The 26740-nt window shown below is 44.6% G+C and overlaps 1 protein-coding gene across 2 annotated transcripts in view; it reads right to left on the bottom strand.

The window, feature by feature from the left end:
- The window catches only part of ZNRF3 (zinc and ring finger 3), a 148646-nt gene that overhangs the window by 120421 nt on the left and 1485 nt on the right, over positions 1-26740 (bottom strand). The window lies entirely within an intron of this gene.

The following is a 26740-nucleotide window of genomic DNA, read 5'->3' on the forward strand; positions in this document are numbered from 1 at the left end:
GCCCCAGGGAGCAGTGCAGTCAAAGGGACTCCTGCCGCCAAGCCTGGCGGCTGCATTCTAACTCTCTCCCCTGTTGAGAAATACTCCTTTCCTGGAGACTTTAAACACACACACACATACACACACACACACAGAGAAAGCCAGCTGCGACCAGGCTGGAAGCTGTGAAATACGTGAGGAGAACCAACCAGCCTGGTGGGTCACAATGAAGGCTGGGGGCTCAGTCTCACAGCAAACTCCCTGCAAGAGAAGCGCGTGCCAAGCCCCACTCCAGGTTTTATTCTTCACCAGGTTTTACCTTTCACCGCTTCTCCCAACACTTCAAAGGAAGTATTTTTGCACAGGCCAGGGAGGAGTGTAAACTGGCCAGCTGCTTCCAAAGCAGAGACATTAACCCTGAAAGGGCTGGCCTCACGGGGGAGAGGGGAGGCGAACAAGGTCGTGGGGAGTCGAGTCTGAGTCCCCATACTCGGCCAGGCCTGCCCTTTCAGCCCACACCAAGGGCACGGCTCTTAAACCACTACAGAAAGGCAGGGCCTCAGTTCCTCTAAGCATGCAAACAGCTAGTTATAAATACCCTCCCAGGCTGGAGGTTCAAAGGATCCAGCAGTTAGCACTTCAATGGAAACTCCAGCTAACAGAACAGCCCTCTTTCTTGCCACCCTCCCTCCCTGAACCACGCAAAGAACTGAAGGGCCCAAAAGCCAGCACACAAAACCTGCCCCCAGAAGTCCAGCTACTTCGGGCTTAGTGGCCAGGGGAGAGCTCACCCTCAGCAGCATGCTAGCAACTGAGCCCTTTCTAAACAGCGCCCTCAGGAGCGGGCTGCCCCTTCCCACGTCCTCTGAATGGCAGGCCAGGAAATCTTTCCCAAGAGATGGCTGAGGGACAATTAAGACCCTAGACCCTAGCAGGCCTTTTGAAGAGCTTTTACCTACTCTTAAAATTCTTCACCCTACAGAGATTGTATCGTACCCAAATTTAGATTCAGTATCTTCAGTTCTTTGTTGGAATTTGACGGCTCCATTCAGGTAAGATTAAATGGACATTGCACTGGACACTCCCCTGTTCACCAGTGATTTAACTTAACAAACCTCCCTGTACAGACCACTGAAAACACAGCCACCTGGGGGGCTGGCAGTAGATCAGCATGGGCTTCTCTCAAGAGCCCACATACCTCGACGTCTTGTTTTTTTTATGCCCAACCACTCCATCTCAAAGGACATGGACCCTACTAGAAACCCCCATGGCATCTCAGCAGGCCTGAGCCTGGTGAGGTGCTGGAAGCACTCAGGTGGGGCTCAGCTCCTGCCACCTGGCTGCAAGCTTCTGTGCAATCGTAGAGCGGCAGGCAGGTGGGTGTTTGCCCCATCCCACTGGCAAGAGCATCCTATAATTTACTGACACTGAAAAGTATGCTATAAATAGTTGGTGTTTTTAATGTTGTTGGGCCTCCAGAACAGAGGGGGGCCTAACAGCTGTGTGGGGCCAGGACTCTGGGCATCTCAGGGCTACAATTTGGAAATCCTGGGTGGTGCAAAGCATCTTCAAAGAAAGGAACTCCAAGAGTGTCACACTCCATCTGAAGAGACTACAGTAGAGGCAGAAAGTCTGTCAAAACTATCAATCAGGATTTACAAACCACAATTTAGCAGAAAAGTGAACAGCACTGAGGGTCTCTTCGTGGAAAGAGCCACAATTCAACGGCAAAAAGGGAAGTGTCTACAACAACCCCCAACTCGAAGCTGCCATTTCTGCCACATTTAGGCCTCTGAGACACAACAGGACGCTCCTGATTAAATAAACACAAGATGTTTCAGAGGATTTGTTTAGTCATTCAACAAACTTTTTTTTTTTTAACTTCTCTCTGCTAAGTGCTGAAGATACCAAAGAACAAAACAAGTAAGCCTTTTTGACACTTAATTTCTGGTGGAGGAGATGGGCAATAAAAAGTAAAACAATCTCTAAAAGTGAAGAAGATACCTTATAATTTTAAATCTAATTACACTACAGCTTTGCATAAGAGTATGTACCTAAAAGGAGTTATATTCAAATAACTGAGTTACTTCTAGGCTCTCCAGACAGCAATTACACTTCAAAAGAATAAACACATCTTTACATTCATTTGTTCTTTTGAAATAACTATCTCCACTGGCTTTCCTAAAACTGAGGAAGGGCAGAGAGCAGTGAATAAACTTAGATCCTGAGCACTTAACTCTAAACATAAATGCCTGAGTGAGAAGACTTACGGTAGCACTGCTCTTGTGAGGAGTGTGTACATGTATGTGTCAATGGTCAGACCTATGCAGGCAAAATTAAAGACAAATATATTAAAGTTGCTACTGAAAGTTTGGCAAATCTAGAAGATTCCAAGATGGTCAAGGACCTCAAAACCATCTCATATGAAGAACGGAAAGAACTGGGGTGCTCACCAAGGAGAAAACGAATTTTATTGGTTTTATTGGTGGTAGTGGGAAAGGGGTGCCAGAGGCTAACCACCTTCAAAGATCTGAAGGGCCATCATGTCTTAGTGGTTTTAGGTTATGAGCTGAATTGCATCTCCCAAAAATCTATATGTTGAAGTTCTGATCCCTAGGACCCCAGAGTGTGACTACTTAGAGATAGGGTCTTTAAAGAGGTGATTAAACTAAGGATGGGCCCTAATCCAATAAGACTGGTATCCTTTTAAGAAGAAGAAATCTGGACACAGTTACAGAGGGAAGACCATGTGAAGACACAGGAAGAAGACAGACGGCCAACTACGAGCCAAAGAGAGAGGCCGCAGAAGAAATCAACCCTGCCATCACCTTGATCTCGGACTTCTATCCTCCAAACTGTGAGAAAATTAATTTCTGTGGTTTAAACCACCCAGTCTGTGGTACTTTGTTCTGGCAACCTAGGACACTAATACACTCGAGAAGGCAGACCCGGAACCAAGGAGCAGAAGTCTGGTTCAGTGTAAGGAAGAACTTTCTGACAATCAGCGTCCTGCAAAAAGAGGATGCCCCTGGGGGGCTAGGGGGGACGGGTGAGCGTGTAGTAGGGGTAGAGGGGAGGCTGAGCCCCACCCTCAATGCAATAGCAAAGCCTGGGGCCTCATCAAAAGGCACTGAGGTAAAAGGCTGAATACCCTAGGCTAGAGAGAGCTTAGCTGCTGACAATATCCATCAGGTAGGTCAACCCCAACTTAAAAAGCTAAAAAAAAAAAAAACGGAAAAAAGCCCTAAGTCAACACTATGAAATATGACACATAGTTGGAGAAGAATTTAAACTCCTCATCTCAGAGTCTCCTCTTAGCACCTCACAGAGAGAATATCTCAGCCCTGCTCATGTCACATTCTTCCTACAGGCAACTAGGGCCAGAAGAGTATATTTAATCTTTTGTGCACCAACCAAGGTAGACAAACCTGAAAAATGCATGTCCATTCAACCCAGCCCAACACCTCCAAGGCAGCAGGCCCCCAAAACCAGGCAGGCAAACTCACAGTCCAAGAATTAGAGTTGGGGAGGACTGCCACCCCCAAATCCAGGATGTTAACTCAGTAGAGGGAGGCCGGTAGATCAGCCAGGGAGAGTTCTCCTTCCAGAACTAACATGCATTTCATCCCACTCTAAGATGCCAACCTTGTGGGGAGTCTAAGAGACTGTTACACGTGTACATGTGTTAAACACAGGGTCAAGCCTAATGAAAAGTCATTTAGGACCTCCCAACTGCTGTGGCACTCCTCTATCTTATCTTCCCTCTGCTCACGGTCCCCACAGCTTACCAGGTGCCCACAACTCAGCTAAATCACAACAAAGGCACATCTTCCTGACCCCCCACAAACGCCCATAGGACAGGCTGCCTGGGGCTGGTGTTGGGCTTGCTTTGGTATCATTTCAAACCTGCTGGAGGGTATTTCTGTTTAACTCCTTCGTGAATCTTCCCATCCCAGTAGCAATTAAATTCCTCAAAGAGAGACACTGTTTCTTGCTTCTTTTATACTACAACTCCCTACTCCATCACCCAAGTACAGAGAAGACCACAAACCTGCTAAGCTAAAATGGAAGAAATGATCCGAACACAGCTGAAAGGCATTCAGGCCATCCCTGGTTGTGATAACTATATCCCAGGGCCCTGTGGGAAGTTGTAAATTAACACAGTCTTGGTCTTCCACGCTCACAATCCAATGGGACAGCAGCTGGACAAGCGCAGACCCTAAATCAACCTAATATCAGCTAGCTGGAGCAGATCTCCCAGCACCTTGGGGCCTTGTAGAGAAAGCAGTTCTGTGATCAAGTATATCTGGGAAATGCCAGACTGAATAGAGTTCATTTAGATTCCTTTTCAGCAGGAATTCTCAGAGCCATTAATTTACTACTGTGCAGTTTAAATCTCCGAGAATGAATGAGGATAAACAGTTTTCTCACAGTTAGTTCACCATGGAACCCTTTCCAGAGCATTCTGTAGGACTGGTGTTGTTCAGAAGACACCTTGAGAAAAGCTCGTCTTGAGGCATAATCCAGAGAAATCTGCATTTGACTTTAGAAAGTGTACCTGATTTTAATACGGGTGTGCCTGAGGCCCTAAAAATTCACAATGTTCCTGAGCCAAAATAAATCAAGCCACCCAGTAAAGACCCAAATCAGCAAGAGCTGGGAAACCACGTCCCTGAGCCTGGATGGTCTTTGTCCATCTCAAAAAGAACTGTCTTACCGGGACACCAACAAAGGCAAGGTGGCCTCCGCCTCCATCCCCCAGAGTGTTTGCTCTGCACCTGACATCTTTGCTAGGGACAAGAAGCAATGAGTGAGTGCTTTGGTTCAGAGGGCTCCTTGATCCCCAGATGTAATCCAGCATAGCTAAGAGATAAGGATCAAGCCAAAAAAAGGTTACTTAAGCAGAAAGGAATAAAGGTCACAAGGAGCTGAAGCAGAGGAAGATGAAAAGAGAAAATTAAACATTCTAGAGAAAATTCCGCCTGGACTGGCCCAGTTCATTCTGCACCTCTTGCCCTAAATAAAAAAGCTGACGCGTGCTTTGGTCCTGGCTAGAGCAAGCAACGTTTCTGGAACAACTTCACCTTGGTTACATATTTCTACTTGAAACACTCCAAAGTTTCAGAAGGCCTCCCAGGAGCATCTGCTCCTGTTTCTTGGGAGGGAATTAGTTCCTGTGGAAAGCGTTTGTTTGGTTTGATTACAACTTTGAAGAGGGGTAGGAATTCTGGCCCAGAAGAATTTAACGGCCAGGCCCTTCTCTTACATAATTTGTAAACAAACAGAGTTTATCCCAGTGTGGCTCATTTGGCTCAATGGCTGGATTTAGAAAAATATATTCCTCATTCATTTGGGAGAAGCCACAGTAAAGCCTGTCAATAACCAGAAAAATGTTCAAACCAGCCTGTCACTCTATTGCCTAATCCTAACGGACCTTGAAATCTCTCTTCTGAAACCCCGGACTGTCAACAGACAGAGCCCCAACTGAGGGTTATGGGCAGAACTTGAAAGACAGCTGATGAATAGCTCCCCAGAAGTTTCTACGCACTAGTAGTACATAAAAAACCCTTGGAAAAAGGGACCAGCACAGGGGCATAGTGGTTAAGTTCGCGCACTCCGCTTTGGCGGCCCGGGGTTCGCGGGTTCGGATCCCAGGCATGGACTTATGCACCGCTTATCAAGCCATGCTGTGGCAGGCGTCCCACCTATAAAGTAGAGGAAGATGGGCACCGATGTTAGCCCAGGGCCACTCTTCCTCAGCAAAAAGAGGAGGATTGGCAACAGATGTTAGCTCAGGGCTAATCTTCCTCACCAAAAATAAATAAAAATGAAATAAAAATTTTAAAAAGTAATCTATTAAAAAAAAAAAACCTCAGGAAAAAAGGCCACAACAGCATATTTCCCCAAGGTGTCATGAATGGTTGAGTGTATGGGTGGAGAGCAATTTGTTACTAATAACAGTTAAAAGCCAATGTTGGCATGTAATTTATTTATCTTTAATAAAGTGAATTCAAGGTTGTTACTAGAACATCACTTACTCCCTTACATTCCAGGCTGCTCTCAGGAGAGGAAAGCACAGCCCCCGGCTGAGCCCCCTGGCTGCTGTGATGACAAACTGTGCTGCTGGATAACATGGGGTGGGGGCAGTCATGCCATCAAAAACCCAGCCATGCACAAGGACATCATCATCTATTGCATGTGGCTGTGGGACCCATTGGTCCCTATAATGAAAGTCAAACACCCTCCCCCAGCATTCAAAGCCCCTCCCACACATTCCCCACACCCTCTGAAGTTGATTTCCCTCCCTGATTCTCCAGTTTGGGTGATTCTCCCCCTTCCTGTTCCTGCCCTGGCCCCAGGCACACAGATCTTCCTTCCTCCCTCCAGGAACCTCACCCAGCCCCCAGACCCAGTTTACGGATGTGGGGGCTGAGGCTTATGCAGGCTGGCTTCCCTAGGATCTCACTTAAGTGACAGACCAGGGAGCACATCAGGTCTCTTGTCTCCCAGCCATGGCCTCACTCTGCCAGGAGCACATTCCACGCCGCGCAGCTTCCAGGTCTACTCGTTGCCCCCACAAACTAGGAAAAGCCCCATGGATGCCAACCCACCCTGGGTCTCCGCAATGAATGCCTTCCCTGCATCGAGGGCCAGCATGGCTGAATCAGAGCACGGGCCTTCTTTAGGAACCCAGCAGGAGGCCGGCCCCCAGGGCATTCTCAGTACTTCTAGGCACTTTCCCTCAGCCCCAGGCATGTGCTACTCGGCCTCTGTGTGTAGTAATGTCACCATCTCAGGGACACATTCTGTCTTTCCCATTGGCCCATAAGCCCACAGGCACTCAGGAGGAGGCCAGCAGTGATTCTGTAAACACCATCCAGAAAATGTCAAGCCCCACATCCAAACTGCTCCAGGAAAGAGGGCATTAAGCACCACCAGACACACCTTTAAACATCCAAGGCCTACTGCAGACTTCTTCACCCTCCTCTCCAGGAATACAGCGACAACGCAGACCACAATGACAAAGCGATTGGGACTGCTCAAATCCACAAGAGGAGAAAACACCACGTTAACTTCGCTTTTTTTCTTACTACCTTTCCGATCCAAAGTCTAATGGAGAAACCAAGGCTCCCAGATACAAACTAGATTTCAACAAATTCATTGTGTAAACGAGGAAAGTACATGGGCTAAAAGAAGGTGCTTTCTTCTTTTCGTTGAACTACATTTCTAAGAACATAGGCATATAGGCCTGATTTGCATCATCATTCTATACCAGAAAATTTTGGTTTGACTATTTTCTGAGAAAACAGACACAGTGAAAACCATCAGGTCTAAAGGTAGAGTCCGCAGTAGGGTTAGTAATAAGCCCAACAGGAAGCCCCAAGGACAAGGCTGTAGGCTCCTAGTTGCCGCCCATTCCCAAGGGCAAGTTTCTCGTAGGCGGCAACAAAGAGGGAAGACCAGGAAGGGCTTCAGAGCTTTGGCAAGTGGTTCAAAACCAAAAGAGCTTCTTCAGACAAGTGTGCATAAAACGCCCAACTGAGACATTAGGTCCTGACCGGGGAATCAGTTGTCCCTACTACACCACTAACTTCATCTTTGCGCCCCGCCCACACAGATCTAATCAGCAATTTAAAAAACCCAACTGCAAGGACAGGTCCTATCACTGTATTATCAAGGCAGGCTTTCCCTTTCTCGGGCAAAAACAAATTGCATCCAACTGACCACGCATCCAGCAATCCAGTTCAGCCCGAGGAGGAATAGATTTTGCTCCCGTTCCTAGTCCTGACAGCCAGAAAGGGGGCAGACACGTCCCATATGGCATGGGGCAAATTCATGCTCCATAAGTATCACTAGAAAATGCCAACATCACCATGTACAGGCCCCAGTGGTACTAATTCAACCCTCTTGGACTTTGTTCTGTCCCATTCTGCCAGTTGGTGATGCCCACTTATCCCCTCCAAAAAAGCTACTTGCACACTACCCAACACTACTTCAAGATGTGCTACTGCCCTATCCACGGCCACTGTGCACCATGGACAAAAGAATGCCACCAAGATGCCCAAGAGAAGGTAAGCAAACGTAGAGGGCTGTCAGGAGTTCTTCGGAAGGAAATCTGGGCTTCACTTAATTCTCAATTAACTCTATGGAGCTGACCTGCAGCCAACTTCAATCACGTGCTGTCTTCCCTCTCATTTACCCTTCTTCTGAACCATCCTTTCAATCAGTTGTTTTTTCATCTGAATATAAGCTAGTTTTAATATGAAGTTAGACATGTTATTTAAAGAAAGCATGGGTACCAAAGTTAAATATAAATGACCCACCCTAGTGGTACCTTCAGACAGATCAAAATTAACATTAACATTAATCAAAAAAAAAAATTAACATTTTCATGGTCCAAAAGGAGTTAGGACATCATCTTAGCTTCAAATCAAGTGTATTTAGAAAACGTCCACTTCCCACTGAAAGTTTGCTAACTGAACAGGAAAGACACAGAAATGACCTTAAACTATTTTAGAGAAAGGCTTATTTGGGTTAAGTATATAAAGACAATAGCAACTGCCTTTCAATTGCATCTTTTGTTCAATTGTATTTTTTGTTAAAAATATTTAACATTTTTGTTAAATACATTATCAATCAATTCAACAAGTGAAAGCATGCTGATGTCTACTCTGGACCATGCACCATGTGTTAAAAAGTTCTACCGCACAACCATCCGCACTGCTTGCAAAGGGGTGGGGGATGTGGAGAGTGAGACTTATGTTTCAAGATAGCCAATGACAGAGACAATGAAACTGCAGAGAAAAAAGCCACAGTGCTGGTAATCAAATCTGAATATGGCACTGGGTTGGAAAACCAAATCAAAGCAAAATCTTATCAACAAATCCCCATGGAACCAGACCATGAGAAGGCACGGACACCATCTGGGCAGTGTGGGGAACAAAAGGAGCACCACCTGCTCCCTCGGAGGGTTGCTTGTCATTCTCAAGGACCGTAAAGTTCTCATGTACAAGAGACCAGGAAAATTAGATAAGATTAAAATAATAGTTGAAGGATAGCACAAAGCCATACAAGATAAACTGTCAAATGGAATGTGGCTATGCCATTTGGCATCTTGGGGTTTTATGAGAAAATGACTTCAGGATATCTTTCTCCAGGAGGCAATTAACATTTTAGGTCAAATTCCCCCAAGGGAAAAGGAAATTTCGGGGAGGGGGGGAGGTTGGGAATCAGTGTGACTCAGTGGCTCTGCCTGGCACAGAACAAGCACTCAATACATATCTGCTGAATGAAAGAAAATAAAAACCCTAGCTAGTGGCTCAGTCCTGGGCCCCTGCTAAGCACCAGCACATCTCTCTGCTATAGCTGGCAAGTTTACCTGGTTTACCCAACCACCTAATAGCTGGCTTATCTGGTTTACCTGTCTTTCCCACAGGACTGTGAACTCCTTAAGGGTGATGATTCTAGAGTAGCAATAGTCACAGGTACTAACATGTATTAAGCACTTACTGTATACTTTAAATATATTATCTCACTTAATCCTCACAATCCTTTAGAGGTACAAGCTATACTGTCCCATGTTAGAGATGAGAAAAGGGAGGTTCAGGGAGGTTGGGTGACCCGCTAAGGTCACAGAGCTGGCAGTGGCAGAGCCAGGATGCAAACACAGGCCTGTCCAGCTCTAGGGCCGTGCTCTTCACCTCTGTGCCCCTTGCCTGGAAAGAGCCTGGTCAGCTGTGAACTCTCAGAACACAACATACAGTAGATTTTAGCTGCAAGAGGTTTTTTAGCTATAAGAGATTAGCAGATCACCATCAGATTTACCTGCCTCAAACTACTTTATGGTGAGGCTGTAAACACAGTCCTGAACTCCAGGCCAGCTCCTCCATTCCCTAGCTGTGATAGACCTCTCTGCACTTTAGTCTCCTTATCTAAAAACACAGGGATGGGACCTCTTACTGCTCAGAAGCCTCCTGAGGATCAAGGGAGACAACTAGTATAAAGCCCCAAGGACAGCGTCCAACATGGTATTCATTCATTCAAACATTTCACCCACCACCTACGTGACCTTCAGCCCTAAAAGGCTTCCATGTAGTAGGAGGCAGAGCCAGCAATGGTGGAGCCAGCCATGAAATGTTCTGGACCCAGGTAAGTAACAGCAGCCGAGAGTTCAATAACTTGGATTGTTTCACAAGCAGAATGTTTACTCAGAGTTCAGGCTGGAGAAATACTGTCCTCTGTTTTGCCATTTGTTTTAATTGGTACAAAGTTTCTTCTTCCTTTTCCTTAACAGTTTAACAAATCTACATGCAACTCTGTTTTTCCCATCCCTGAGACTGAAGTCTAAGATTCTCTATTATTTTCAGCCAAGAAGTTGGGCAAAGCCAATTGGAGCAAGTCTGCAAAGATCAGGAGAGAGTTCTATCTGTATTTCCTGCCCAGCTATGACAGTATCTGCTGAAGTTACATTATAAATCATAACTCGCTGAGGCCCGGTCAACATGCGCAGGCAGGGTAGGACATCGCAGCCTGGTCATTCATAAAGAGACACCTCTACACGCATTGCCCAGGTCTCCACACTGATCTGAAAGCTTTTAGGTCAGCCAAAGAGCAGATTCCTGAGCCAAATCAGGAAAAAACTCAGTCTCTAGAAAGTCAGTGGACGAATGGAAGTGCCTTAAGCAATATCAAGCAGGCAGGATGATATAAAGAGGTGGCCTTTACCAAAGAGGCAAAAGGAAGGGTCAACCTTGTGTGTGTCAATGCAGCCAAAGAGACTTCACCAAAGCTGCAAAGGAAACAAAAATAAACTAACAGGATAAAAGGGAGGCTGTTGCATGAGGAAGAACTTTTGCTCCAGTTTAAAAAAAAGAGAGAGAAGAAAAGAAAAGAAAAAGAAAGCACACACTGAAATGATCTAAAGCTGCCTATAAATATTTGGGAACATCAAAGGCGGTCCTGTTAAATTAAAAATGCTGTCACACAGATAGGAACTAGCCTCTAGCACTGCCAGCTTCAACATGTGAGCCTGTGATCTGAGGAGCAAGGGCTCAGCTCCTCAAGAAATCTGATTCACTAAAGAAAAAAGTGAACGAGCAGTTGAGTTTTAATAAGGGCATTAAATACCTTAGGAATGAGCTAATTAGAGTTTAACTCTTTCAAGATTGTCCGAGCTCTTAAGAATGCTATAAAGTAAGCTCCCTCCAGAATCTAGTTAAATCGGTCTCAAAACCTGCAATGTAAGAGAAAAGTATTAAAATAGCACCTTAGGACTTCAAAGCTGGTAAACCCCACCAGGCCCCCTCAGACTTAAAGGCAGAGGCCGAGTGAAGAGAAGGGAAGAGGCTAACACAAAATTGTGTGCAGAGATGAGGTTAGGTTGCTTGCTTATTTAGAGGTGCTTTTTTTTCTAGTTTGGCCTAGATAAGTACAAGCTCACTATCTGATACCAGATTCATCCTACCCTATGAGTATGCCCTTTACCCAAGACACTTTCAGAGTGTTGAGTGGGAAGCCTTCATCTACTGACCTCGCTCGTTGCTCACGTGCCATACAAGAAATTATGGCTGAGCCTCCCCAAACATACTCCAGTTCACTGCAGGAAGTCACCCAATGATTTCCCTGCACACATTATGGATCAGAATCCTAAGGAAACCAGGGAGAGTCCCCAGTTAGCAAAGTTCCATCACAACAGCAGATCCCTTCAGGAGCAAGACTCTGGCCTTGAAATAGAAAGAAGTGGAACCTCTTGGAGAAAGGATATGCACACCTGCTCAGAAGGAGAAGGGGCATCTTTCCATCACCCAGTCTCAGGAATGTGAGAGAAGGAGGCAGACAGACAGAGATGGAAACACCTTCTCCATTCAAGGAGAGGAATGCACAGCCCAGTATGGGCAGAGCAGGGTTGGGGTAAAGTGAAAAAAAAAAACACCACAATGCACTCCTATCATTCCCATTTTTAGAAAAAGTTGATGTGTCTAATTTGGAGGGTTAAGATTAATAAAGTATTTGCTTTGGCAAAATCGCACACTGGATCAAACCAAGCACTGAAGTCACTTGTGCTTGCCATAGGTCCCCCAGAGCACAGTCTCAGCATATCACAACATTCCACATGCCCTGGCCGGATCCAGAGAAGCAATCAACCACCCAGCTTTCCTTCGGAGCGATCATGCCCGTATGCAGGCCATGTGGCCTCAGGAACAACAGGAAGGCTGGCCTAGAAACCTAGTCTCCTGTACACAGGACTTGCAGTTCACGTGTGTGTGCGTGCACACACAACAGAGCTCAGGGCCTGGACAATGGTCTAGCTGTAGAACATAGGGATGAGCAGATGAAGCTGCAGCAAAGCACCCCTCCCAGGAAACAGAGGGGAAAGAGGGAACTGGGGATCAGGGAGGAATGAACACTGTGAGCCCTTGCAGAGCTTAAGAACCACTCTGGGGAGCCCATGGGTCCCACACTAGGGGAGAAGGGACACAGGTGCAAGTAGTAAGGCAGTGAGCGTGTTAAAAAAATGATACCTACGATAGATCACGTCTATTCCCAATAAGTAGCACCTTTGGATTATTTAACCATGATAAACTACTTTATAACAAAAATTTTCAACCATTTGGAAACTACAACATAAATGTTAGGTACCTATGCAGAGCATCATGAAACTAGTCATGTTATAGTCTTCATCATCATCCTCACCATCACTAAACACAAATTGTATGCTGTAACTCATTTAATCCTCGCAACAAATCTAGGAGAGATTTATCTCCATCTTACGGATGAAGAAACTGAGACCCCAAGAGGCAAAGTCCCCTTTCTACAGCAGGTAATTGGCAGAGCCGAGATCCAAACCTAGGCAGTCTGGGTCCAAACTTGACACTCTGCTGCCTCTCCATCAGCAAAGGAAATCAAGGACCACTTGGTTATGCAAAATTTACAATACACTTTAAGGAATCTGGCAAACCTTGGTGTCTGCACATACAAGTTGAAAATCACTGCTCCTAATAGCCATGTCAATGTCCAATGACACAGGAGTGTCCTCTCAACTCCTCTAATACAGTTGGCTCAAGGTTGTTGTTATAACACAGAACTAAAGAGGACTTATACCCAAAGCAGGTTCTGGTCCAAAAGTTAACTTACAAGTTTGTTAGTAGGAATACATGTGTATCTTCTCCCATAAAAAAGTGGTGCCATTTCTGCTCCACAAAAGGCCTACCCATTTAATTACAATGTACTCAAGGTTTAAGGACCCCACTCTAGTCAGCTCACCTCCTAAGAAGAGCTGACACAAAGCAGAAAAACGGCTAAAGCAGATGTCAAGAATCTGCACACTAAGCTCCTTATGCCCCCTTGGTATCTTGTTTCCTAACTTTACACACAATTCTAACATGGTTCCCTGGTTTTCTAGGAGTGGACTCAGAAATCAGAAGCAGAAAATAGAACAGCTGAGGGAGAAGCACTGGAGGGGAGGGGACAACTTATGGACAGGTGCCACATCAGCCAACAGGGAGACAGCCGTGCACTGCACAACTCCAGGAGGCGCCCTTCACATCTGTGGTCATAGATCCACATTATGACCAATTTACGGCAGGAGAAGTCAGGTATCTTGAGGAAGGGGCAGCTTTTCCTAATTCACACAAAGGGACTCTCTGTGCTGGAGTGGGAAAATGTCAAAAAATTGAGACACCAGCCCTGCCCTGAAGGAGGATACAATCTAATGACGACTCCAGGGGTGACTCCAAGTCAGCAAGTAAAGATGAAATTTGTGGTCAGCTTCCCCTTCTGAAATAGTAAGTTTCCAGGGAGCTTGCTTTTTTTGAGTGAAGCGCCTTGAGGGCAAGCCCTCCACAACACGAGACTGCCTGAGCAGTCGAACCTGCACGAGTTCCAGCCATCAGTGGCTCAGGTCTCCTTCTGTAAGGGGCGCGAGGACAGTGGATGGTGCCCATGAGTCCCATCCTGCTCTGCGATTCAGGGCTCCCAACTGGCTTACTAGATCTGATCAATTCTCTTCCTGACATTTCACTGCACAGCACCAAGGACCACAGAATTAATCATGAAGGACACCATTTGTGCAAAAGGGCAAACAGCGTCGCAGTGTGGGATGCCAGGGACACATCCCTCCTCCTCCCATCCCAGCTCTGCCTGCCAAAGCCTGAGAGCCGGGCATCCTGAGATCCTACTTATGGGTGATGGCACCTGCAACCATGGTCTTTGCTGAATATACAAGAATAGGGAGGGAAGAAGATAGGCCTTCTTGGGATGGGGAGAAGGGAGTAATGAAGATAAGGAGCTGGAGGAAGGAGAGTCCCCCATCCATCCTCCCTCCTATTCTTTTCCCACCCCCTTCCCCAATCATGACAAGTCTGAGTTACCAGAGGGCAAGGGATGTTGGCAGGGGGTGGGAGGAGGCGGTCTGTAATCTTAAGAGAGAGAAGATTCCCTATTTACCCTGCAGCAAGTAGGGAAGACATTCACACATGAAAGGCCCCCTATATAACTTCCACAGGTTTGCAAGAGGACAATTAAAACAGTCTTGCAAAAGTAAATTAAGAAAATTAATGTTATCTGAGCACGCAGGAAGAATTCTAGAGTTTTCTACAACGTCTTCTTGCAGGGGCACATATAGGGAATAATTTTACTTGGAATATTCAAAACTATTCTGCCCCCATCCCACTGCTGTTTTAGAGCCCCCCCCTTCCAAAAACAAGGTTGGCATGGTAACTAGAGCACCAGTCACCGTGGTCCCTAACCACATCCGCCAGGGCTTGGCATGCTGAGACATGTGCCAACTCTGTTGTCTGTAGGGCACTCCTGGCCACAGTTCAGAGCAAGCTATAATCAAGTCCGAAACCACCGCATTCGTATAGAACTCGGCTCAACATAAATATTCATTAAATGTGAAAACCTATGGTGATGCAATGTTGAGACTGCAAATTTAAACACAAGAGTCAGGAAATGCAAAAATTACCACTGCCACTGCAACTTGAAATCACCCACATGGCACATTTAATGCCACAAGCGAGTTTGTATGTGCTCTAGAGATTTAAACCTAATAACCCAAAACTTCAAAACTACACATTATCTATTCATTGAATTCCCTAGATGAGGGTGACATTTACTGATGGGCACTGGGACATTTCTGGAGTGGACATGCCATGAAAACCCTCTAGTACAAGTGAACTATAACACATCATGGATAGACTGGAGTACTCCTGAAGGTCCCAGCGCCCATATAATCGCCACAAAAACAGCAACAATAACCAAAAAATCTCAACATACCAACATGTACATAAATAAGCAATAATTTAATAATTCCCAAATGTTTACAGCTGGGCCCCGTAAAGAGTAGAAAATCAAATGTTTATTAAATTGAAATCTAAATTTCTCCCACACGTAGCCTGCTGGCCTCTTTAGAAATATTACTGTAGTCCTTTAAAACTGCTTCCCACCCTGGACTTATGCACAGGATCAAGGCCCACGCCAGAACTGCCAAACGGGGGCAAAAAAGAAAAAAATCAAGGAAACAATATGGTACAAATTTAAGGACCCACATACAGTTGCTTCTGAGGGGTCACACTGGAGCTACATGTAACTTCTGCTGTTCCCCCAAAGTACCAGTTTTTGAAGTGCTACCAACATATTATTCATATTTAAATAAAACACACTCCCCAAAAGTCTGCAGTCAGGCTGAGATGTTCTCTTCTCCAGCATGCTTTGAACAATGTACCTAGGCAGTCACACGTCAGGCTGGGAGGAGTTAGACGGTGTCATCTCCTCGTACTACCTCCTTTTTCCAGACCTCCTGGAGAGCAGAGGCAAGGTGAAAATTATTTTGCGAGTTTGATCCATCCCAACTATTTGGACTAGCCCTAGGACACACCTGTGTCTGAAAACTGCTTGTGAATTGTTTCTACAATCATAGAAAGCTGTCCCTCAAAAAGCCAAGTCTTTTTCTGGCCACACTAACATCCCCATCACTCCCCTACCCCAAAGTATTACGATGTAGCAGAATTCCAATTCAGTAAATAGTTAAAGAGTTTTACTGCAAGCAACAGCAGGATGAGTAAGACATAATCCCTATCGACTGGGAGCTGTGATCTTGTGGGGAAAAGAAAACATTAATAAAAGAGTACCTACAACAGGGAATTTAAGACCAGCTAAGAAGTGAAAAATGGAGTGCTTTGGTTCAAAGGAACGCACCGGTAGGACTTGGAAATACTTGATGGGAAGGACTGGAAATTGACTGCAGGTGAGGGAGTTGAGAGATGGGAAAGGAAGAGCAGAGGGCAAAGATGGGGGTCGGGAATGCGGAGGCGTAGAAATGTATTCCCGCAGAAGGGCAATCTGAAATGAAGGGCATAGAGGGAGGAAAGCCCAGGACCATTCAGGAAACGAGGGTGGGAACACACAGGATCCACGGCCCCATCCTAGAGTCAACAATAAGAGAGAGGCTAGAGACAGCCCAGGTCACCTCTGTACAGTCATGCGCCGCATAACGACGTTTCAGTGACAGACGGCATAGACGGCGGTGGTCCCATAAGATTAGTACCATATAGCCTAGGTGTGTAGTAGGCTATACTATCTAGGTTTGTGTAAGTACACGCTACAACGTTCACACAATGACGAGATCACCTAACAACACATTTCTCAGAACATATCCTCACCGTTAAGCGACACGACTATACTCAGCTCAGTAGTAAACAACAGGAAGGCTCTGAAAGATTTTGATCAAGGGAGTGACGTGGTCAGAAGTTACTTTAGCAACATGAGTCCAGTGGGGAGGGGAAGAACTGATGGGAAGAAAGAGAACGTAAAGGAGGTAGAAGCTCAGGCAGCATCCGGCATGAAGAAGTAAGGTCAGCAAGGAAAGCCAATCAAGCATCGTCTTGAGTACACCATTTCCCTTTGACTTGGCCACAAGCTACCTTGATTTAAATTTTGAAATGGCTTTGCAAGTCAAGCTTGCAACATTCTTTACATGCCATTATCTGTCTGCTTACCACCTACTCCAAGACTAAGGCACTTTCTGAAAAGATGCCAAGTCTCCAGGTACCCAGTGATATTTCCAAAAATCGCATAAAGGGGTTGAACACACAATGTCAAATGCTATTAAGTAAAAATATACAATTAGGAACAAAGAAAAGCATTCTATGTCAAGTGTGGGACAAGCCTTGGCAACCAGGACAACTTGAACAGCAGATGGCCTTCTGGGGCAGAATCCAGGGAAGACGTGTGAGGATGAAACAAGACAATACAAGTGAAAGGGCACTGGGACCCTAAAGCACTAGGCACATGGAAGATTTTCTGGAACTCAACTATCAATGTGGGATGCCATTCTAGAAAGACCAGCAACTGCGAGCACCAAGACCCGAGTTCTAATCCCAGCTCCTCTTGTGACCAAAGGCCCGAGGACCTTGCTCACATTCCTTCACTGTAAAAGGAGAGCTGAGGCACAGCATTTTCAGGGTGCCCTCCAGCTCAAACAATAACTCTAGTAGTCAAAAGAAACCAAGGAACAAAAAAAGAGAAGGGAGAAAGATCTTAATGAAGGCACAGGCCAAATGGCTCCAAGACTTCAGCCTTCAAAAAGTCCAAGAGAAAATGGAAGCACCTATACCAAAGTAAAAAGAACACTCTGGTCATGTCAGGGCCGGTTCAGCCTTCCCCAGTAGCATAACTTGAGGCTCACAGGGTCCACTGAAGTGTCACAAAGCCACTAATGGACATCTGACATGCAGATGGTTGAGGAAGGAGAGAAAGGAGACTCACCAAGCGCAACTTAAAAGCTTTCCGCTTCAGAACTTCCAGAGATAGAAAGGATGGCAAATTCCAATGCCTTCAGGGGCCGGCCATCGGTAAAAGCATTAACAGTGAGTGAAATAAGCCACTGCGACGCAGAGGGACTTGTGAACTGGAGGACCTGCGTTCCATCTGAAGAGGACAGCTGCTATTCTACTGGGGCAGGCTGTTGCCATGTGGGAATGTGGACCCAACACTGACAGATCTTTTAATTTTTCAAGAAGAGCTACAGCCCCAGATTTTTATGTAAAATTTCTAAATTTTTAACAGGGATCAAACAAAACACAAGGGAGCTGTTTTCAGCCCATGGGCCTGCTGCTTAAATGCACCCCTGAAAGTCTGGTGCTTGGCTCTACTTGCGTCTCTGCCCACCATGAACTGACAGCGTCACTCTGAATGAGAGGACAGATTCATATGGCCTTCAGGACAGAGCCTGTTCATAAGCAGAGAGCCTACTCACTGGGAAAGAGGCAGGGCAGAAGAAAGCAAATGCAGCAGCACCCTCCTGGGCCACAATCTGCTGCCATGGGGTGTGCCGACAGCACAGTGGCCCCTTCCGTGAGGTCCTCTCTAGACCTCTGAGTACGGCCGTCTGCCTGGATAGCTGCTGTGTCCTGCCAAGAAGACAAGGGCAGCCTGCTGCTCCTGAATCGTGCTCAGATACACCTACGAGGGAGGTACCCAGGTGCCATGCCAGGTACCTTCCTTCAATGCAGACATTAGTCATAACTCAGATCCTCACGGCAGAGGGAAAAAGCCAGTATTTTACTATTTACTAAGTGAGAGGAATACACAGACTTTCACTTTTATGAAGTTGTTTTTGGGGTTTAAGAAACAGATACTATCCATTCTGAGTAGGGGTGCACAGAAACATATGCCGACCTGGTAGGGGCGTGTAAAGAGAACACTCTTCTGCAGAGCAAACTGACACTACATATCAGGAGCATTAAAAATGTTTCTACCACTTGACCCAGTGGTCCCAGTTCTAGAATTTTATTCTATGAAAATAATCAAGAGATAGAGAAAGGATGTTCCTCACAGCATTACTTATAATAATGAAAAAGAGACTATGTTACGCAGACAGTAAAAATGTTTCAGAGTATTTAGCAACAGGAAAATACTCAAAGTTAAGGAAGGGCTATAAACACTATGTAATGTTTTTTCCAATTTTCTTTAAAATCTGTCCCAGCTCATGGGAAAAAAAGAAAGGAAAGCTATACCAAAACACAAAAGGTTTAACAGGTTATCTGTAGGTAGTGGGATTGATCTTTTTCTCATACTTTTCTGTATTTTCCAAGTGTCCTACAATAATCAGGCATTATTTTTATAATTAAAAAATAAGATATAGATAATTTTTTTTAAAGGAAGATTTTGGCCCTGACTAGAGGTAATATAAAATGAATCAATTCTAACATTTTTGCCTAAATCTTACCAAAATACACTTGGGTCCTCAGGCAAGTGGGTCAGTGAGCTTCGGCTTCTGGTGACCCAAGTTCAATCCCAGCTCTGTGGCCTCGAGAAGCTTACTCAGACTCTCAGCCCCAGTTTCCTCTGTAAAGTGAGGCTAATGTGACCGTCCAAATTTGTAACAGAGGAATCAAGAAATAACATCTGTAAAGTACAAACTATACCATGGGTGCATAAAAGCTGTTTCTTCTCTAGACTTTATTCACAATAGGAACTCAATAAATGTCTGCTGACAAGTTAGCAAACTCAAATTAACCCAAGTTCAAGTAGAAAATCAAGTTTCAATCAAATTCTTACAGCACTGGATGGGACCTTACACACACCTATCTGAGCACCCTGTTCATCCCTTTTATTTGAATAATGCAGCACTGGGGGCCGGCCTGGTGGCATAGTGGTTAAGTATGGTGCATTCTGCTTTGGCAGCCCAGGGTTCACAGGTTCGGATCCTGGGCGTGGACCTATGCACCACTCATCAAGCCATGCTATGGCAGACGTCCCACATACAAAATAAAGAAGACGGGCACAGATGTTAGCTCAAGGCCAGTCTTCCTCAGGAAAAAAAAATGCAGCACTGGGAGTCCAGAAGTGCCCATTCCAACACACATTTTCACCTCAAACTTCTAGAATCATCAAAGTCTATTTTCACTGAATCAACTCTACACACTGAGTTTCTCAACAACCATATCACACCGGCTGCTGGGGAGAGAAGAGGATTAATATCAAGTCTTACAACACATCTTAAGGGTAATAAAAATAAAATGCTCTCCCTCGAACCACAATGGGCCAGCTGACCTCATTCTCTTCACACCATCATGAGTCAACAGAGCCACTAAAAGTCAGATTTTAAAACATCTCATTCAAGCTACAAATGGAACAAAGAACCTCTGCTCTTTACCTCCTCCCTATCCTGTTTGACAGGTATAAAGGCACGTCTCCACAAAGGGGTTATAGCTTTAACCTCAAAGGTAGGTAAAAATGAGCTGGAAAAGTCCAGACGGCTCAAATCCAAGTACTGTGTCGTTACATACATGTTTCTTCTGAATGTGTTGCCCAGGCTTACACTTAGCACCCTGGACCAGGTATATCCTCAGTACCCTTATAGATATGTCCTGCCAGAAAGGAATTGCGGCTCACATTGCTGTCTGCCCTCTACTCTGTCCTTGCCTGCCGCCTCACCTCACACAGGGTCTGGCGGACAGAAGGCAGCAGTGAATGTCTGCTGACTGAAGGGATGCAGTACCCACAGTGAGTTTTAATGGCCAGGAGAATGGAAGGAGCAGGGAGAATCCACAGCTTTAGGTTCACACAATCTTTTAAATCAAATAGTTAGGGAACGCACAGTCTGTGCAAAGTAAGAAAGGCGACGAACGCGGGACATGACCTCTTTGGAGAAAGCCATGCAGAATCCACAATGGCTCTAAAAAGTCAGCCACAGGAAGGAGATGTGTTTCACACCAGAAAGCCCTTTAAATGCCAGAACACTAGGGCTGTTCCAACTTTCCCAATAGCCAAAAAACAACGGAAGTGCCATCAAGTGACAGTTGTATACTTCAAGTCACTGGTCCCTCTTCCCAAACTTGGCAGATTGGCTCTTAGTGGAAAAGACAAGTTGGAAAGAGACTTCTGTGATTAAAAAAAGAAGAAAGAAGGAAGGAAAGGAAGGAAGGAAGGTAGGTAGGTAGGAAATAAATCTCTGTAAAGGTAGACAATTTTCTCAGCTGAAGTTATAGACTCATTTCTTGGTCAATCAGTCTGGGTTTATACCCGCCTCTAAATTGCACCATCAGTTCCCATAATCATATCCCAAGCAGAAGAAAGTGCCAAGTGGAAGCACTCTTATAAAAACAGAAATGGCTTAGAATCAGATAGACCTGGGTTTGAATCTCAGCCCTACTGCCAACTTGCTCAACGACTTTGACAAATGACTTCACCTCTCTGAGCTTGGTTTCCTCATCTGAAAATCTGGGGCATGCCATCTACCAGCACCGTTAAATGTGAGCACAGCACACAGGAAGCACTTAATCATTAGTAGCTATTTTTAAAAGCTCTGACAGAGAGGAAGAGTGAGCAACTCAAACTCTAAATTAGAGGAGAAAAGCAACCACTTAAACCCAGTGTACAATTTAAGAACGCACGGCTTTCCCCAATTATACACCTCACCATAAAGCACACTTCCGCATCTGCTCTTCCTGGTACACTCAGCCAAGGTGCAGCCAAGGATGACAGAAAGGCTCCAAGCCTGGAAGTCAGGAGACCTGAACGGTTATCCCAGGTCGTCTCTGCCTCACCACATGGCCCTGGGAAAGGCGCTTCACCCCTCTGGACCTCAGTCTCCTTAACTGACACATTAAGAGCTGAATCTGGTTCTTCTGGCTGTCAAGACTGATTTAAACGTTATTTTTGTCATGAACTGCAAATCCACATTCTCCAGACTTAGGGAACACCATCAAAAGCCAAGTTTTCACGTGGCATATATTCAGGTTAATGATGAATTCTGAATACCGAGCCTTTACAGTTATTCCCAGGGACACAGCTGGACTGCGAACTATTCTTCATGTGTCTGTCCACCCATAATAGGTGTCTACATTAAGGCTTTCTCAATACTCAGTGTTTTATCAAGAAAAGAACGTCTTCAGAACTTTATAATGCCAGGTATCCTGCCCCTGAACACACATACATGCAGGTCACTTTCATACAATCTGGTATTGTAATGTGTGGGTCTACCAGAACCAGAGAGAAGTCTATTCTTTCCATCTAATCAAGCAAGTTTCTGGAAATAACAACCAAAAAGGAAAGATAATCCCAGAATTTACTAGCCAAGCCAAATGAAGTTGATCTCATCAATTAATCCAAGCCCATTAAGACCCACTGCCTGCCTGATGTCCACTCTAAATCCATCATACATTCACTAAATATCGAGCATCTGATAAGTGGCAGGCTCTGGGGACCCAGGGGTGGATCCAGGGATGAGCTAAACAGACCTGCACCCACGGGGCCCAGGTCTACAAGGGAAGGTATAAGGAGGTGTTCTTAAGGCACTAAAACATCGAGAAATACCCCGTTTCGTTTTCCAATGAGTGTTGAAAAAGAACACATTTACACTCTGCTTTCCCACATCCTGCATTCAGATCATCTCCTCCTTACTCTTCACCATATAAATGCAGAAATTCTTTGAGTGACTGTTTTCTCACTTCTCCCAAGGATGATGCATTTAACTAGTAGCAGATAGATGCACAGGAGAGAAGTTAATTCATTATAGACAATGGATTCCTTAAGGACTAAGGGCTCAATTCTGTGGGGAAATCCAATTGGGAAGGATTATCATTTATCCATACACATGTCTGTTTCTATAAGAGACTGTGAACTCCAGAAGACAACAGCAATATGGCGTCCGGTACAGAACAGGGCTTTGGTAAACATCTATCAAATGAATATGCTCGGGGGCCGGCCCCGTGGCTTAGCAGTTAAGTGCACGCGCTCTGCTACTGGCAGCCCAGGTTCAGATCCCAGGCGCGCACCGATGCACCACTTGTTTGGCCGTGCTGAGGCGGCGTGCCACATACGGCAACTAGAAGGATGTGCAACTATGACATGCAACTATCTACTGGGGCTTTGGGGAGAAAAAGAGAAAAAAAAAAGAGGAGGATTGGCAATAGATGTTAGCTCAGGGCCCGTCTTCCTCAGCAAAAAAAGAGGAGGATTGGCATGGATGTTGGCTCAGGGCTGATCTTCCTCAAAAAAAAAAAAGAATATGCTCAGTGGAGACACATAAACCTGGAGACTTCTCTACAACTCTTGCCAGCCTGAGCCCCATATCACTCCACTCAAATTCTTAGCAATGGACTATTTGATGATGGATACTAGATTAGTGCTTCTCTTTTTCCCTCTAGGGGAGGAAGAACATCACAGAACCCTCCAAAAGGCAAAACTGTATATCTTTTCAGGAAAATAATTCTGTGCACATACACAAGATTGTATGTATAATTTCAGGGGTTCACGGGCCATCTTTGGAAGTCTATGACCCTCAGGTTAAGAATCCCTATACTAGGGCTGGCCCTGTGGCTTAGCGGTTAAGTGCGCACGCTCCACTGCTGGCGGCCCGGGTTCGGATCCCGGGCGCGCACCAACGTACCGCTTCTCTGGCCATGCTGAGGCCGCGTCCCACATACAGCAACTAGAAGGATGTGCAACTATGACATACAACTATCTACTGGGGCTTTGGGGGAAAAGATAAATAAATAAATAAAATTATTAAAAAAAAAAGAATCCCTATACTAGATTGTTAAAAATTAGACTTGATTTAATGTCAAAACCTAACCAGCCAAGTTCTATTTATTTGGCAAAAATAGGAACAAAGGGGCCAGACAGACCTGGGTTTCAATCCAAGTTTTATCATTCGCTAGTGTGTGAGGTTGGAGATGTCAAATCGCCTTTCTCAGCCTCAGTTTCCTGATCTGTAAAATGGGTTAACAATAGCTGCTAATTCCATGTTAAAGGCAGGATGAGACAAGCAAACACGTGTCATGCTTGGCAAAGTGCCCGGTACACAATAAGTTCTGGTAAATGGAAGCCATCACCACCTTCCCTCTAGTCTACAGACTCCACACTTACCATCCCCATCTTCACCTCCATTCAGAACTGTATTAGTAACTCCCATGGGATCTCAGGGAACAAGATAGAAAATAAGAGCCCCTAAGAATTCATAAGGTCAAAATACAGCTCTAATGTTTTCTCCCAAATCAAATACTTGGTTTTAACCTATGAAGGCCCTTCTGACAAGACAGTCGGCAATCCTTTTCTGTGTAAATCCAGGTCAGCTGTCAGCATACAATTGTTCTATTAGGCCAAGTCAATTTTTAGAGGCAGGCCTGTTAAGTTAACTTAAAATGGAGATAAAAAGAAAGTGTTTGATCAAATGCTTAACTGCAGAAACAGTGACAGAGAGACAAGGCAGAGGAATTAGTTTCCTAAAATTATTCCCTGTGATACCCTTAGCTAACATTGGATATTTAAGGACCTCACTCAGCCTTTCTAACCTACCACCCAACTCTCCTCCCACCCCCATAGCTAAAGGCACTGGCTTAGTTCTTAAATGTTCTCAGCTCTCCTCTGCTTTCAAGACTATTCAACACTTAACCCAGGATCCAGAAAGGCTAATTTTAAAGTTACACAAAGCCCATCATTCAGATTCCTTCTACAAATGAATTTCTCAAGCATTTCTAAATATTTGACTTCAAGGGGAAAAAAATGCATTTCCACTTTAAAACAATCTTTCATCTCTAGCGATGCAAATTTTCTGTTTGTTTAACCAATCCACATACTACTAGCCAGTGTTTAATCAGGCCTTTTTTTAACATTACTAGCCATGTGAGTTGCACAGCCAAGTCTGAAAGTTTCAGATAATGATCTCATTAATAGCAACAAATTGGTTTAAAAATGAAATATGTATCAATATGTCTAAGAGCCCTTTAAAGTTTCACACTTCATAACTACAGAAGTGTAATTAATTACTCCCGCATTCACACTGGATGCCTGACACTCTTACAAGCAAATGGGCTTTAATGCTGCATGAATGAATTAGATAATAAAAGTAATTAATAGCATTTCATATCCACACATTGTTTTCACAACTTTCACAGATGAAGATGTCAAAAAAACCCCTCTCTTCTTACAGAGTGCATTGGTGACCCTGGGAAAGTTATTTAAGCCTAAAATGAACAAGGAGAGATCCAAGACTCCCGGTGACTAATTCCAAGGTTTGAATTACTATCTCTCTCTCTCTGACACACACACACACACACACACACACACACACACACTTCTTAACCAGGCCTCCTTCTACTCTAACCCATGCAAATGACCTGAACAGGTACTCTAATTAGAAATATCTGGGCAAACCAGACTATGATATGGTTATCTACTACATAAACATATACACACATATTTTCATTGCATAGAATAGGGAGGGGAAAAAAAATCAGTGATACAAACCAATGTCTTATCTTAGAATTCTTAAAGGAGAGACTCCCAAACAGGTTTTTTTCTCCCCTAAACCATAAACAGCAGTGGAAACCCCACTAGAAATAACAAAAGCAATGCTACAGCACTACTCTTTAGGTTTAATTATAGGAAAATGAACTCTGCTCTGAAGACCGTAAAATATTAAATAGCAAATCACGCAGAGTTTTTTAAAGATAGTAAATAAAAGGAGGTTTGGAAAGTTCAACAAGGGCACTTAGAAAACGTGATTATCTGAAGCAGAACACCAATTTGTTTCTTCTACATTCTCATTTCTCATGGAAAACGTTACATTCCCTCCTGGCAGTCCTAAAACATCAGCTCTCCTTAGAAAACCTTTTTCAGGGCTGACAGTGGCCACACCAGTTCCCTCAATTGGGCAGTATTCGAAGAACTAATAAAAGCATGCCAGCCTCTGTACACACAGCCCTGAAAGCCACACTGTGCTCCTTCCATGCACACAGAGGTTCAGCGAGTCAGCCTCCACGATCAAGTTATTAAAGGTATAGGGTGAGAACATCAAGAAATGACTTTGCAGACAGCTCAGATAAACTCACCAACATTACTGCAGTTATAAGGAAATTAAGGACACCTATTAGTGATTGCTTAACAGGTAAACTTATTAAATACCATTTAAGTCACTTTTCTTTACTTAGCAATTGTTGACATTTTTTTTCTTTTGGGCCAGGCTAATGGACTACAAAAGAGTCAGATAAGCACTTCAAAAAGTTTCAAAAGAGAATAGATTCCTTCTGCCAAATTCACACATTATCTTTCTACTCACAAGGATAAAACAGTTACAAATGGTGTGTTTAAACTCCTAATTTTGTATTAAATGACGAACCCAAGATTACCTCCAAAGCATAGCACTACTCATAATGGATAGCTCGCCAGACAAACTATCGTGGAAAAAGAGTACAAGTTAAAACACTGCAGATAAAAATCGCAAACTTCAAAAGTCTCCTTCAAAAAGTGAAGTGCCGCATTAAAACATCTTTTCCCTTGGAAGGCTGTAAACCAAACATTTCTAAAGCCATCAGGGCACACTGAAAGCCTCAAAGAGAAACAAGGAGTCACAAGGAGGAAGCTTTAAGATTCAAAATAATCTCAAAGGCTGTGCCTGAAATGTATAGGAATCTTCAGCAGAGCATCATCTCTAAAGCTTATAAATTAAAGATAATTATAACATTATCAAAGAAAAAAGCCCAAAAGCTTCTAACATATGTAGTCACAGGACTCAAACAACATTTGTTTCCCCTTCTATTTACCCTGCAGAAGTTTAAGATAGGGATAAGAGCCCTGTAAGGCAATGCCGATGATTAGTCGCCCAGCAGAGGTGCCTCCTCCGGGTCTGTAAGGACACACCTCCAAGGAGCCAAGCTGCACAGCTCCTGTCCTATCCACGCAGGGCTTTGAGTCTGCACCAGGGGAGGGAAAAGGAAGAGGCTGCTAGGCAGTCATTCCATACAGTCCCCTTCTC

The sequence above is a fragment of the Ceratotherium simum genome, chromosome 35, assembly GCF_057802395.1.
Source record: "Ceratotherium simum simum isolate JZ-2026a chromosome 35, ASM5780239v1, whole genome shotgun sequence".
In the NCBI taxonomy this organism is placed as follows: Eukaryota; Metazoa; Chordata; class Mammalia; order Perissodactyla; family Rhinocerotidae; genus Ceratotherium; species Ceratotherium simum.